Genomic DNA, 14605 nt, shown 5'->3' with positions numbered 1-14605 from the left:
GCCTAGAATTGATATTTTCTGCAGCTCCTCTCCAAAGCCCGGGCACGAGTGGCATGTCAAAGAAAAGTAGATGAACAAAATACATTTACATGTTTTGTGTAATTTAGCTGACGCTTTTATTCAAAGTGACTTCCAATGACTTCCAATTGAGTGCTTTCAACCTTGAAGGTACAAACTCCGTACATTGGCTTGAAATAAGCCAAAATACAAAGAGCCATAGAAAGTGTAGCTGTTATATTTATATACTCCATCTACAATTTATATAAAATATACATATAAAATATGCAATATATTGGCATGGTGTCATTTCAGTTAGATTAATAGCTGGTTTGATTTGCATGAGAGATGATCTTCTGGAAAGTTCCCTATGCCAATCTCTATGTATGGTGAAAGATATGTGATGATTGGTGTGTGTGGGGGGGGGGGGGGGGGGGGGGTAATCCCAAAGGCCAAGGGAACTTTATCAGGATGCATAGTCTCCTGAATCCATGAAATAACTGGCCTTTAAAAATAAAAATCTGCCTGCGTCTATAGGGGTTTAACATAGGGGGGTGCCCCCTCTATTTTAAGGAAGAATATTATTTTTGTACAACACATTATTCATTTACAAATAAAATTGGTGTCCTTAAAGGTTGGAATTTCCTAATTTTTTTAAATTAAGGTATTAAGATCAATTTCCTAAAGATGGTTTGTATTCCTCTTTTTAATCAACTTTAGCCTGGGGGGGTAAACTTTCTTAAGCCACTGTAGATCTACTATATATAGTATAAACTGTATTTGTTTTATCCAAGGTGCAGTTGGAGGAGATGTGTTTTGAGCCTGCAGTGAAAGATGTGTTGGCTTTCAGCTGTCCTGATGTCAATGGGGAGCTCATTTCATCATTTAGGAGCCAGAACAGGACCACCAGTCGGGATTGAGTGATTAATTGTCCCTCGCTGTGAGGGGGTAGCAGGTTGGCTGATGCCAAGTGGAGTGGGTGGGCTTGGGTGTTGGGTTTGACCTAGGCCCAAATGTAAGCTGGGCCTGATCCGTTCGCGGCACTGTATGCAAGGACTAGTGTCTCGAAGCGGATGCGGGCAGCAACTGGTGACCAGCGAAGCGAGCAGAGGTGCGGTGTGGTGTGTGGGGGGGGTTCTGAATGAGCTGCAGGGGCCTGATGGCCCATGCTGGCAGGCCAGCCCGGAGGGGGTTGCAGAAGTCTAGATGTGAGATGACAGAACCTGAGCTGCCTTCTGCGTTAGAAGGGGATCAATTTCTCAACAGCACATTGACAGTGGGACTGGGGATTCTTGTTCTCTCCCATTTACTGTACATTTAAGGCAAGAATATGTGACTTTAAAATTAGACATAACACATTCTTAATATAACAAATGAAAGTTAGAATTCATAGCTGTTATACTACAGTCTGAGTGAATACTTTATTCTAAGGGGACTATTGGGGACTGCTCTGTCCACCATTCAGGAGCTGGCCCAGAAAAGATGCCTGTCAATCGCAAAGAGCATCATCAAGGACCCCACCCACCCTGGTCACAGACTGTTTGCCCACCCCCCGCCCCCCCCTGGCAGGAGGTACTGCAGTCTGAGAGCAAGGACCGCAAGGTTCAACAACAGCTTCTTCCTCCTGGCTTTCAGACAACAAAACACTAAAACAGTCCAATCAATCGGACTATTTATGTACAAAATAATCTGTTTGGAATGCAGCTTATTCTTTATTTCACTTTGGTTGGCTTTCATTGGCTGCAAGATTTCCACTAAATCTTGATATAGTAGCACAGTGTAGCACGATATGTATATATGATACCGTAACCCTGTACCCGTTAGGCCTACTTTAAAGTAAATGCTTCTCAAGGATGATGAAGGGAAACTAATATGATAAGTAGTTACTACCCGAGTTACACCCTACATAGGTTGCTGAAGATGCTGACTTAAGTGACCACAACATTGTGTCTATATGTTCTGGTTTTTCCTGTGTGTTTTTCTCTTTCTCTCTCTTCTCGCCCTCCCTTCTGGGTTTTCCCGTGTGTGTGTGTGTGTGTTTGTGTGTGTGTGTGTGTGTGTGTGTGTGTGTGTGTGTGTGTGTGTGAGTGAGTGAGAAAGAGAGGAGGCGTGGCTGGCTTACCCTCATGAGTTACCAGCTGCAACCAGGCACAACTGGAGCCAATCATCCACAATCACCTTTTCCATCATGTGTTCACTCCAGCACCAGATAATGCCGTCTCCACATACTGGACTTGTCCCCCGTTGGGAGGTCGGAGAAACTCACAGCACCCCGAGCAAGCCGACTTTGAAATCCAACATGGCTGCTCCATGCTTCAACAGTAATGAAAGCTATAATAATGTACAGTTTATTATCACTTCTGTCTTATTTACGTCTCATTAAATTTGTCTAAAACACAGTCCTGTCCAACTTTTATCTGTGAACATGTGGCTTACCTGTATGTATGCACATAAAACAGCGTACTGCGTTATCAACTGGTCATGCTAACAGTGGCTAACCCAGAGGGAGCAACTGGTTTTAATGGAACGCGGTCAACTCGGGTGTGACGTCATTCCCAGCTCCGACTCCTGAGGGAAATGGACCTCAATGTTCTCTACCTTTTATCCTCTTCTTCTCTCAACCCAGCATGTTTCCCGCCACTGCCACCTGTCATTTTGGTGGTAACTGGGACTGAGTACCCAGGGCCCTTATGTGAGGAGGGCCCAAAAAGATGCCAGAATGAATAGCTGTGGGTGCTGGGAAGGGCCCTTCTACAGGGGCCTAGAATTTGTTGCTACACCCCTGGATTTTGGTAAATGTGCTCAGATGGAGGCCAGGTTGGGAGTTTTGTGGATTCAAAGGGGAATTCCACCAAATTAACACATACACGTCAGTTCACAATCACTGAGAGTACTACTTTATCATGAATTTTATAAGATGCACTTGTCCTATAGCTGTTAAGTCAAAAGTTAGTAAGTTAGTTTTATCCCTTTTTTTTTTACTCCACATGGGAAATCCTTTCTTTTTTACCTTTTCACACTTGGGTCAGAGGTGAAAGTCAAAGACACAGAGCAGCAAGTTTTTGCTAAAAGGACATCAGAGCACGATGAATGGGAATTTAACGGCATGTCATGTTGTTGACGCGCAGCAGTCCCTAAAAACAACCACCTGTCCTCGATTCTATTTTTAGTCTGTGAAAACTGTTCCTATATAGTCTTTTTTTTTTATGTCAGCACATTTGCAGCTTTCACCATGAGCTGTTAGCAGGCATTTAGCAAAGCAGAGATCCTGCAAATGGATGCTATTAGTGCCATCACCACTGTTTGCTCTGGCATCAATCTGACTCCTGCAATTATTGGCTCTCTGCTGTTTCTCATTTTGAATACTCTCTGTGGAGCTTACGTCGTGTTTACAGACCGGCCTGAAATGATAGAGAAGCTCCAGCCAGTGCAGACAGGCTTTCAGCATGGTCAGGCAAAGCCACACCTACTGTATCAGCCCCCTGACTTTATGTCCATTTTAACACTAACTGTCCCAATCTATTAGACAGTACTTTTAGTTGTCTTTTTCTCTTTAGGAATACATCTTAACCCTTGTATTGTCTTCACTTTCGGGATCCTCTTGTACCCCTGGGGTCAAATTGACCCGTGACTTATTTGGGGTTTTAAAAACAAATCTGAAATAAAATTTTACTTCATAATCTATTAACAAATGTTGTCTTTATCTCAGTTTCAAACAATTGAGATAACATATATGTTTGGGGAATGCAATCAGTCTCTACTAGAACACAATTAGAAATGGAAGTTTGATTCGTTTTTTGTCATAAGGTTATTATCCATGTTAAAAATCCACTATGGAAAAAAGATAAGTGGTCATATCCGGAATAATTTTCTGAATTGAGTCAGGAATACATGTTTCTCACAGAAAATAAGTTAAAGCCGTTGATTTTCCATTGTTGTTCTTGTACAAATTTAAGACGGGGGTTAAAGAGCAAAGATGATGAGCAAAGTATTCCAGAAATGAATGTGTAGTCAATATCTAATAAAAAGACCCCACAATAATACTCTACATGAGCATGCAGCTGAGCTAAAATGAACTATCACATGTTACTGATGAACTTTACAAACCGGAAATCCTTTTAATCAGCAGATTTCTTTGCCATATTTGTAATATAATGAGGATAACGCGGTCTCATTTATTCACAAGGAAAGAGAAAAAAAAAAAAAATTAAGAGTCCATGGCTATGTCATGACAGTAAACAGAAGCATTGCATGACAAACACTCCCCCCTGACGCTGTGGAATTGGACAGGAGCAGTCGTGGTTTGCCGGAGACGCGGCTTTGGCGGAGCGCGGCGCGCAGCTCCGGACGCACCTGAACGGTCAGCGCGCTGTGACCATCAGGGAGCTGGAAACAAGTCTTTCACGTGCTGTCTGAGCGCGACACACACACACACACAGACACACATACACACACGCACACGCACACGCACATGTCGCGCTCTGCAACGTCTGCCACGTCGTCTCTGATGGAGAGCGGAACAGGCTGACGGAGTCTTGGTGGATGTGGAGTAACGGGTTCGGCGTCTCCTAAGGACCAAATCCTTCTTATGGAGCCGTGCGCTTTACATTTTTTGAACGTTTAAACGACGACTTTAAGAAAAAAGAACTCCGCAAATTGAGCCCAACGTTAACTTGACTACCATGTCCCGGACCATCTGCGTGGAAAACTTAAAGGCATGCCGCACATCGAGAATTGCGAACGCGCGAGCCAGCTGAAACAGGTGGACACGAGTCCAACAACACACTGGGTAAGTCTGGCAACAAGGATTCTATCACATTGCTGTTTTAATAAAATGGACGCATATAGTTCTCAATCGTCATATGCGTTTAAGCGCCATAAAACATTTAGACCAATCAAGTCTTTTATAGATGCAGTATATAATGGAAGCAGGCTATTTTAATACACGTAACAAACTTCTTCCATGTCTTTGTAATGTCCGACTTGTGTCCCATTAGAGGGTAGTAAAGGGGCTAATGATTCTCATTGAATGCTTTCATAATGTCCTCATATTTGTTTTCATTAATATAATAATGCTTTCATGTTCCTGAAGGGACTTCCAGAAGTGCCTTGTGGTACTCAATGTATCTCCATCTGTTATATTATTACACTGTTCCTACGGGAGGACTAAAGGCTGCTCCCTTTCATTCAGGGACGGCTCCTGGCATAATGGATGAGCTCCTGTGATCCTCACATGTAGGCTTGTGATTCCCAAGGCGCTCTACTTTTAAATTTGATCAAATCTGTGGGATAGCTGTGGCACTCAGTCAAAACACACCTTCCTGGAGCATTGTCAGTGGATACACAGGATTCAGTGTTTGAGTAAAGGAGCTGCACCTTAAAATTGATAGGCTTTTCATAAGAGCTATCATGCTTCTCAGAGACACCTCCTTCCTTTCTTGAATGGATTGTACATATATACACAGTATATGTATGTGTCTACCCCCTCCTGTGCCGTGACCAATAGCTAAGATTCCATCCACTTGTCAGTCAAATTATCTGAAGTTTGGTAAAAAAAAAAACTCATGTGAATAAAGCTGGTGAAAGCGTGTTTCCATTCAACGGCTTTAAAGCCAATAAAAACCTATAAAATAAAAACCATCAAATTGATTTGAGACATTTTAAGGTGTTTCCATTCATTTTCCCACTGAATCGCACTACATTCAACTAACAGTTACGAACAAAGTTTTTCTAGCAAACGATCAATATTGGACAAATTGTAATAGTGTTTATGTGCCAGCTGATAGCAACATATCGAGCTATAATAAGAAAACAACGACGCTATCAACACATCGCCATGACAGTGCAGATGCAACTTGTCTGTTATTGTCCCCCCGGCACCGTTGCGAGACTCTTTTTTGAGCCATGTCTCGCTGTCTGAGCGTCTTCCATTGACTCCGCAGGACGTCCCACGGCTTGTCCTAACCTTGGTCGTCCATTTTCTTCGCGATTTCCTAATAAGTTAAATTCAAAAAGTCTCTTGTCTTCTCGTCCGTCCATTTCCATCTGTCTTTGTTGACACCCGCCATGTGTGCAGACAGGAAACACTGGGCGGAAATGAACTACAACTTCTTCGTTTTGTGGCGGGATGCAACCATAAAATGACCTAAAACTTAATCGCAATTCATTATTCATTCGGCAAATAACGTTTCCATCAGCGTTTATCACATAAGCCAAATATCAATTAAGATAAAATCTGATGAGACCGAACGTATTTCCTTTGAGTCGACATTCATGTAATTCCATTGAATTTTACTGTTTCCATAAGGCATTTTTCATTTGATATCACTTAATTTGGATAAAAAACATGTGGCTGGGAAAAAAAGCTATTGACCTGTTGATGTACTAGTTTATAAGTAATGTATTACAGTAATATTACATTCCCCAGTAACAAGTAGTGTAAGGAATTACAATTTCTAAATAGGATTCATTTTAATTTTTTTAATCCCAGGTAGATTTTCACGGCTACTAGCCAAAAAGGATGTAGGATGATGAAAAGAATACTTTTAACAGCTGGAAGTATTGTGATTGTGGCTTTGATCCGAGTGGGAACATCGATAACATGCAACACATTAATGTGAGGTGAGCAGAGCAGAGTCCCTCTGTAGCAAGTGTCATAACTAATTACTTTGGATACTAAGTAATAAGTTAAGGTACTATCACCTTTTTTTAAGGAGTAATAAGTTAACATATTGCACTTCCCAAGTAACTTGCCAAACACAGGCAGAGACAGATGAATACATGGATAATTGGATTCAGCAGTGAGAGGCTTTTGAAATGGCTAACATGCTTCTCATAGACATCTCCTATATACATATATATGATTTTGGTATATTGCTTTTTCTGTTCCTTCTCCTCTGTTTTCCTTTGGCTCTGTCTTGTTTCCTCGTGTTTGTGTCTTAGCTTCCTCCCCAGTCTTGTGTTTCTGTCTAGTGTTCTCTTGTGTGTGTCTGTATGTTTTATTTTGATAGTCTGGTTTCCTGTGCTGTCTTGTCTCTAGTTGTACTACCTTCTTTGTGTTTCCAGCCTCTGTGATTGTTGTCCCCACCTTGATGTGATTCACCTAGAGTATCACCTGTTGCTTCCAGATATATAGAGATATACAGTATACTGTATATCGCTCTCTATATATATATAAATTGTCATACCAAAGCCCACGCCGGTGTGCCCTTACATTCTGGGCAGTCTGTTCTGAATCTAGGTTGTTTTCAACATAATGTGCATCAGGTTTGCCACGCAAGCAAACACTACATTCCCATCATTAGTGCTCCTGCTCTGTAGCTAAAAGTGAGCTAATGGGGAACACAACAAAGCACAGAACAATGCTGCTGCACAACATCGAAAGCCACTGCTGCAATTCTCATGTTTTTGTGACATAATGAGAGTGTAAAATAGAGAAAAGAAGAGAAAAAAGAAAAAAGATGTGCCACTGCCACATCCTCCATGTGTTTGCATGCGTCGGTTGTTCTTTTGTTTCGTGTTCGGCTGTGATCTCTAAACTCTTTGTCCTAATAACTGTGCTTTTCCACACAAACATTCAGACGCTCCGCTTTTTGGCTTACCATCACATAGATCCTTTCCCTTTCGGCAATTCTTCAGCCCATTATCTCCCTTCCCCGTCTCACACTTTGATTTAAATCCAGCCCTTTCAACTGATTGACAGTGACTTTCAGTCTCTAAGCGCACGCTTCATTTTCTATTGGAGAGTGTCACCGTCGTTCTGGAGGCAAGTATTATTATTTAATCAATGGAATACATTCCAGGACGTTTCTCACAACCTGAGAAGTCAGCAATAAATCAAGTTTATATGTTTGTCCTTGCGCTTACCTCACGATTAGACCTTGACCACTGAGATCTTTACTGTAGATAATAAATAAAAGAGAGACTGGGACAGAACTCCAATTTGACTTTGTAATATTACCACACGGACGTTCAGGAGAGACGTCCTGAAGGAGGGCGTGGTCTCTGAAAAGTTTGTGTGGCAAAAAGTCAAATTGGAGTGTTGTCCTAGTTTTTTCTTTTAATATTTACCTGTGTAGTGTTTGGTTTTATAATTACCTCTGCCAAGAAAGTTTTGCTTTCAGCTCAGTTCTCTGTTTGTTGTAGTGTTTGTTACTTTGTTTGCCTGTCAGCAGGACGAAGAACAACTGGCCCAATTTTCTTTTAGCATGGAGCCAAGGAATAACCCATTACATTTTGGAGCGGATCTGATTCGGGGGGCGGATACACAAACTATTTTTCACTTTTGTTAACATTGCGAGATGTTTGTGCTGCCTTTCTGTGGTGTCAGAATAATTGGAGAAATGTATTCCCGACTGGAGAATTGACTGCATTAACTTTGTGAAATAGGGCATGCCTTGGCGGAGCTCTGCACTCACTGAGCGCCCTTCTAGTTACCATGTGTAATAAGATCAAACTTGGCTGGGTGGTCCAGCGGTGGGTCAGTGCCACACTAGTCTAGATCCATGACGTTCCACCTCCGGGATTGCTCCATTTGCATGAAATTACACCGGATGTTACTGTTTTTGGCCGGATGTCCGTTACCTTCCTCTGTCTCTGTGTTGGCTTTCTAACCTCCGGTGGATTTCTGAGGACTACGGTTACCTGGTCCTCAGATCACTGCAGGGTAAATCCAGACAGCTAGCTAGACTATCTGTCCAATCTGAGGACTATGGTTACCTGGTCCTCAGATCTCTGCAGGGTAAATCCAGACAGCTAGCTAGACTATCTGTCCAATCTGTGGACTATGGTTACCTGGTCCTCAGATCTCTGCAGGGTAAATCCAGACAGCTAGCTAGACTATCTGTCCAATCTGAGGACTATGGTTACCTGGTCCTCAGATCTCTGCAGGGTAAATCCAGACAGCTAGCTAGACTATCTGTCCAATCTGAGGACTATGGTTACCTGGTCCTCAGATCTCTGCAGGGTAAATCCAGACAGCTAGCTAGACTATCTGTCCAATCTGAGGACAATGGTTACCTGGTCCTCAGATCTCTGCAGGGTAAATCCAGACAGCTAGCTAGACTATCTGTCCAATCTAAGGACTATGGTTACCTGGTCCTCAGATCTCTGCAGGGTAAATCCAGACAGCTAGCTAGACTATCTGTCCAATCTGAGTTTCCTGTTGCACGACTAAGACAACCTTTGAACGTACGCATTTTCCACAAAAACAAGTTCCTTCCTGGGGCTATTTTGCGCTCTGCGCTTAGCACCTCCCAAAATGATTGTGATTGGTTTAAAGAAATGCCAATAAACCAGAGCAGGTCTTTCTCCCATCTCGGTAATGCTGTGTGGACTCGCCAGAATAGCGCTAGGCCCCTTACTGGAATAGATAGATAGATATTTATTGATCCCCAAAAAATGGGATTTGCACCTGGTGTCCAGTGTGTTCTGCAAAAGTACATCACCCAATAACTCTGTATTTAAGTATAACCTGTAATTATACAGGTGCAAACTCAACGAGTGAATAGTCCAAGTCCATTTGTTAAGCTTTTAATGCTTTTACGATAAGTAGATAAAGGGGCTTTTGGGTTAAAGAAAGGCTTGTTTGCTTGGATCAACCCATTTAGCCCATTTGTAATTCATACTGTAGAAACCAGGCCATGATGTTTTAGCCATTTTTCATTGTGGACATTGTGAAAGGAATCAATAAAAACGCATCTCTTTCATGAGACAAATCCCATCTGGTCCACAACATCATCATTTCCTGTGACTCAGAATCTAAAAGGTGCTCTCCGTCTCTGCCCCTCCGACACTTTACGGATGTGATTACGTTGTGAAAGGTCCTCCTTCCGTGATTATTGCAGTTGGAGAGAGATGTTTTATGTCATTCTAGATTGTGAAGTCCTTTTCTCTCTGCTGATTGCTGCGCCGCGTCTGCAGGCGAGAAACTTAATTGTCCTTATATTTTTGAGCACAGACTGTCACTGACAAAAAGGCGCGCTGTGGGAGACCACTCAGGCTGATCTAGGAGCAGGTCAGGTGATAGCTCAGTGTCATTCAAGATCTCTGTGTCCCAAAATAGACTTCCGCTTCAGGCCCTTTTTTACAAAGGGCAGATGTTTTGGTGATGCATGGGTTGAAGGTATGCAAAGAGGCATGTTGATTAAATTTGCATGAGCAACTGGTGGTGAAAGAATAAAGTTCAAAAGTACACATTTTTTCACGTACTATTTCTGAAGAATCACCTTGGAAGTATTTCTTAAAAGACGCAGCTACATCTATTGACTGTATAATTGACTGTTTGGTCGGAGAGCCGGATTCAGCATGATAAACTCAAGCACTTGGGCGGTGGGGGTCATAGGTCTCAGGCAGAAGCCTTTTGTGTTGACGATGAAAGGCAAGGACATGACTTTGTGTGCTGCACTCACCCTGCCTAATGAGGATGACAGGGATGTAAACTCTTGGAAATTAAAGCAATCTTTCATTGAAAATCACACCTAATAGGTTAAGTGTTGCATTAGTGGCCTGGGTTATTAAATTAGAAAAATTGCTTTTGTGTCAGAGCCTTGCTTGTATTTGTTTTCCAGTGATTTACTGTCATAATATTGGAGACACGTACAGATGTTAGGGCTTACAACATTAGGAAAGGAGTACAAAGACATGCTGCTTTGTTGTTTGTTTTCCATGATGTGCACCCCTCTCCATAAATCTGCAACTTATCATTTAAACAACTGATATACAAAATATGAAATGCTGGTGGATGGATTTTGTTACCTTTGGTGTAATTTAAAGGGGGGATGGAGGGTTAACTTACAACCCCCCCCCCCCCCGATAATCACAAGTGCAACCCTCCAAAAAACATTTTTATTTTACATAAATAAAGCCATTTGCACCATAATGATGCGGAAAAGGCACACATTGCAGCAAAATGAACTCTTTATAACTTACATTCTCTGAAATACATTCTCTCAGTGCTCGTTGAAGCCACCCCGGGGTGCAGTGTCATGCTCAATAAACTGCTCCTGTCAGCTATAGAGGTGCAGCTCCCTGACCCCCCCCCCCCTCTCCTGTTTCAAAATGATTGGCCTCACAATAGATGAGCAATCTCAAAGGATGGCTAGGGGGTGCCGATCTTAATTTGTTGGGATGATGTGCCCAGCTTCCCTACATCAGCTCCATCGCCTCAGGTCCATACAGTCTTCACGCAGTGAGTAAAGCATCGCTGGCCTGTTGCTAGACTAACAGCCTGTGTTATCTGGATTGTGGATCCAGATGCCCGTGTTAAATAAAACAAGAAGTGCCTCAGCTTGTTAAGACAGCATGGCTTTAGAAACGTGTAATTGAATCTTAAAAGCTTCTTTTTTTCCAGAAGATGTGAAAAGAGTCATTGGCCACGGGCGTGTTACTTTTTGATCAGGTAGGGGGGACACTGGTCTGATTCAGCAAAAAACAGCAGGCGGTCGACCATCAACGTCCTAACCGAGTCAAAAACCTTTTTTGCTTCTATCCAACATCCAACCGAGCCCCCAACCACTAATACAAAATATGTTTTCAACTATACTGTATCATATTTAATATAGGATACTATGTTATGTTTATACTTATGTACAATACAAAATAAATATAATATAATATATAATACTTAAAAAAAACACTGGAATTCTGTGCAAATTTTATTACAGTGCAATATTTAATATTTAACCATTTCATTTCATTATTACAGTGCAATATTTATTTCTCATGAATACTTAATCATTAAATTTCATCACAGTGCAATATTTATGACTTAATCACTTAATCTCATTACTGTGCAATATTTAATACTCAGGACATTTGATACACAAAACTATATTTTTGCATAATGTGTATACAAACCTTTATCTTTCTTATTATTTTATATATGTATATAGTTGCTCTAAGGAACTGTGCACCATGTTCCCCCCTCTCTTTTTTTTTCTTCTTCTTCTGCACTACTTACATTTTATATTTTTAATATTTTTATATTTTGTGTTGAAACTGGAAAGGGGTTGCTTCAGGTACTGCACCTGTGTACAATGACAATAAAGGCTTTCTATTCTATTCTATTTTATTCTATAAGTTATTAATATAGGCCCATTCTTGATCATTTAGAACAAAAGCTAACCGGTAGCATATATACAATCACGTATTTAAAGAATACAATTAAATATGCCAATATTTATTTCTTTAACTTCCTTCAACGTTTTGATTAGCTCATATTCAAGATGTACTAGGACAAACAAACCAAAAAAAGTGAATAAAATAGTCTCGGGAAGGAACTTGTTTGGGTGAAAGAGTACCAGCAACGTGAGCTATTTGAATCGGATACATGGTGAAACAGAACCACGTTAGCAGTCTATCGCCGTGTGCACTTCATCCACAGCAATCCCCACCAATTGGTCCCAAAACAGCCCAGTTAGAGAGGTAATGGCGTATACGGATTCTTTGTAAATCTTTACAATCATTCTCCAAAAGAACCGAGAAGGCCTGGAAGTGGAGGGGCAAAGCTTGACATCAGGCTTTATCCTGGGAATGCACTTCCCTCGATCCAGACGTCTATTTTTTGGACTGCTAAGCTCCTCAAAAGAAAGTGTTTTGTGTTACTATGACAATTGGCAACCTTGAGTTGTCATAGTATTAGCTTGCGGCGTAACTGCAAATTAAACTTAGTGATTTTGATATTTATTAATTTTATCTTCTGTTTAATGCAGAGCTCTGGAGCAGCATGGAAACGCAACTTAAAATCACCAAAACAACACATTACATGGGCTTCTTTCCACACAGGAAAAGAAAGATGTCATCCATAAATGAAACAAATGTATGTACCATGTTATATGTTGTTATATTTCTATCTTTCTCTTCTCATTTCACTCTGATATTGCAATTAAGGACATCCGTGGGGAAATCATTTTCATTTTCCTGTGAAGTTTCTCCATTTCTTCTTGTGCTTTTAGTTCTCGCTTTCAGATATTCTCTTTAGTTGCCGTACACGAATTACAAAGACAAATTCAAACTCCTCATCCTTTATTGCATGAATTTAATGACTTTCAATTTGGATTTTAATGACTCACCATATAGTCAGTTATGCTTACAGTAGTTGTCCTTTTGATCCTCAGAATAAATGAATAAAAATAGAGAAAAAAATAGTTTAGCATAATATATTGCTTTAGAAGCTGTGTGTTCATAGGAAATGAAAAATGAACAAACCTTTGTCACATAATTAAGCGTTGGACAAATAGTACGTTGACTTCACTTGTGTAGCCGTTTTCCTTTGGTTCATATCCGCCTCATTGAGCCGTGATTAGGTCTACATTGTGGTGTTGATTTGCCACGGTTTGTTACACAATGCTTTAAATTGTCTCATCCCAGAGCCAGGCGTAGTAGTAGTAAATAGAACAACAACATTATTAAATCTCTGCATTGGGTTCAGGCTGTAACGTGACATCAAGTTGCTTTTGTTTAAGCTTCATTTGCAATTGGAGTTCAAAGAAGTTGAATTTGATGTTCCTCTCTTAAAATACAGATTGTTTTAATACTGTGTTCTGTTTTCATTCCAACAAGAAAGATGACGTTAGGACTATGTGGATAACTTTCATACAGTTCACACATGTGTATTCTCCCGTGTGGGGACTACATGGTCTTACTTTGTTTTCACAACCTAAAAATATGGAACTTAAGTTGATTGGAGAGGATCCAGTCTGATCTCACTGGAATATGTGAAATGACCAGGACCTGCACAGCATGTGCCAAAAGAATAATTATCTAAAACAAACAAATAAAACCACCACATGTGCCAGCACCACAGAAACAATGCCAATGATAGGTTAATTAGGATCCTTTGTTGTGGTGGACACATGGATGGTTCAACACAGCTAGAGTTGCAAAAATGAACCGATTAATCAATTACTTGTCAGCTATTGTATTAATCACTATTTTGATATATATGTCAAAAACTGTTGTTTTCACTATTTCTCAGAATAACTTGGCTGCATGGACCCCAGGACCACCAGTTGTCGACATATATATTAAATTAGTTTATGCATTACATGAAGAAATATTATTAAAATAAAGAAATATTCTATACTTGGGTTACGTACTTATTTTAACCTAAACAATAATCTTTTCCTAACATTAGATTTGTTACCTGAACCTTAAGGGTTTCCTTGATGCTGGCACATCATTTTAACACATTATAATGCCGTGTAAAGAAGTTGGTCGTTTTATGAATAACTATTTGACCATATCTAAAAGCAAAGGTGTTTATAGCTTGTTTTGAATGGCCACACTTAGGACAAGGAGGAACAAAAAGCCTACGACCTAGTCCCACCCTATCAATTAAACCGCACATCTACACAAAATATTGAATTCTAAAAGGTAGGTGACATACAGTAGTGACCACTCGCAGTGCTAACTGCTAACTAACTAACTAACTAACTAACTGCTGTAGGCTTCTTGGGTGCCAATTTTACAAATCAAGGTATTTTCATGGAGACCAAGATGGTGCAATACAATCTTTAGGAAAAAACACTAGAGTTAGTCTACAGATAGCAACTGAAGGCTATCTCAGCATTTGTTTGTTTTATACATTGAGAAAGTGGGCTCCTACTCA

General features: G+C 40.7%; 1 protein-coding gene across 1 annotated transcript in view; it reads left to right on the top strand.

The window, feature by feature from the left end:
• The first annotated feature begins 4310 nt into the window (after positions 1-4310).
• The window catches only part of kcng2 (potassium voltage-gated channel, subfamily G, member 2), a 44253-nt gene continuing 33958 nt past the window's right edge, over positions 4311-14605 (top strand). The window contains exon 1 of the mRNA XM_032524106.1: positions 4311-4786. The gene's annotated coding sequence lies outside the window, so the exon portion shown is untranslated. The remainder of the gene's footprint in view (positions 4787-14605) is intronic.

The sequence above is a fragment of the Etheostoma spectabile genome, chromosome 8 (assembly GCF_008692095.1).
Source record: "Etheostoma spectabile isolate EspeVRDwgs_2016 chromosome 8, UIUC_Espe_1.0, whole genome shotgun sequence".
Classification (NCBI taxonomy): Eukaryota; Metazoa; Chordata; class Actinopteri; order Perciformes; family Percidae; genus Etheostoma; species Etheostoma spectabile.
The sequence above is the reverse complement of the archived record's forward strand: the minus strand, read 5'-3'. Positions and strand labels throughout refer to the sequence as shown.